The sequence below is a fragment of the Micropterus dolomieu genome, linkage group LG10, assembly GCF_021292245.1.
Source record: "Micropterus dolomieu isolate WLL.071019.BEF.003 ecotype Adirondacks linkage group LG10, ASM2129224v1, whole genome shotgun sequence".
In the NCBI taxonomy this organism is placed as follows: Eukaryota; Metazoa; Chordata; class Actinopteri; order Centrarchiformes; family Centrarchidae; genus Micropterus; species Micropterus dolomieu.
Genome location: NC_060159.1, coordinates 22248141 through 22249636, shown reverse-complemented (window position 1 = coordinate 22249636; position 1496 = coordinate 22248141).

Below are 1496 nucleotides of genomic sequence, written 5' to 3'. Positions count from 1 at the left end.
ATCAAGGCTCCTCTCACTTTGCTTAATTAGATAAGCAATCTGCAAATATTACCAAAATGTCTTTTGAATTTTTTGAAATACAACAGAAACACAAAGTAGTACTCACAGACATAATTTCAGCTTGTGGTAAAACGGTGCAACGTTTTAATGGGCATTTAGCATGTGAAAGTACAAATTACATATTTGTGTGCACAGTGGGACGCAATATCCAATAACATTTTTTTAATGCAAATTCGGAAACTATTTATTATTGGTCACTTGATAGGCACACGGTCTTGTTATATATCACCATTAGCAGTAAAAAGAAATACATGTTTTCTACCAGGGCAGTAAAATGTGAAGTTTAGCTGCTGATCTGAGCTTCCCTGCTGTTACCGTTTCATTACCAATAATATTCATCAGCTGTTTGTCTCAGGAAGGTAACGGCGCATTTCTGTCCACGTAACAAAGCCATAACAGAGGCTGGAGAAGAACTACATGAAGTTACAATCCAACTACATATTTTTTCTACCAGCGCAGTAAAAGTTTAGCTGGCTGATCTGAGTTTAGATGCTGGAAGCCGCCGTTTTATTGCCAATTAGTGATCAGCTGATTCTCACAACCTAACATACAAAGCCAAAACAGGGGGTTGGGGGGGGGGGGGGGGGGGGGGGGGAGAGTCTCATTCTAAGGTAATAAAAAGTAATAATAAAATGGTTATAAGTAGTAAAATATATATATATATAGTAGTATATAGTAAAAATAAAAATGGTTCATTATGTTTATACACCACTGAAAACATAGTTATGGATCTTATATTGCATTTCTGTCAATAGATCCTCAGAAATATTACACACAGAACCTTTAAGACCATAGATGGTATAAAAGAAGTGGACGTAGTAATTGTGATGTCACCCGTTGGTTTGTGGAATGCCGTTTTGAAGCCTGTTTGGCAGGTTGGCCGTCGCCATCTTGATTTTTGCAACTATGTATGTGTGTACACTACCGTTCAAAAGTTTGGGGTCACCCAAACAATTTTGTGTTTTCCTGAAAAGTCACACTTATTCACCACCATACGTTGTGAAATGAATAGAAAATGGAGTCAAGACATTGACAAGGTTAGAAATAATGATTTGTATTTGAAATAAGATCTTTTTTACATCAAACTTTGCTTTCGTCAAAGAATCCTCCATTTGCAGCAATTACAGCATTGCAGACCTTTGGCATTCTAGCTGTTAATTTGTTGAGGTAATCTGGAGAAATTGCACCCCACGCTTCCAGAAGCAGCTCCCACAAGTTGGATTGGTTGGATGGGCACTTCTTGCGTACCATACGGTCAAGCTGCTCCCACAACAGCTCAATGGGGTTCAGATCTGGTGACTGCGCTGGCCACTCCATTACCGATAGAATACCAGCTGCCTGCTTCTGCTCTAAATAGTTCTTGCACAATTTGGAGGTGTGTTTAGGGTCATTGTCCTGTTGTAGGATGAAATTGGCTCCAATCAAGCGCTGTCCAC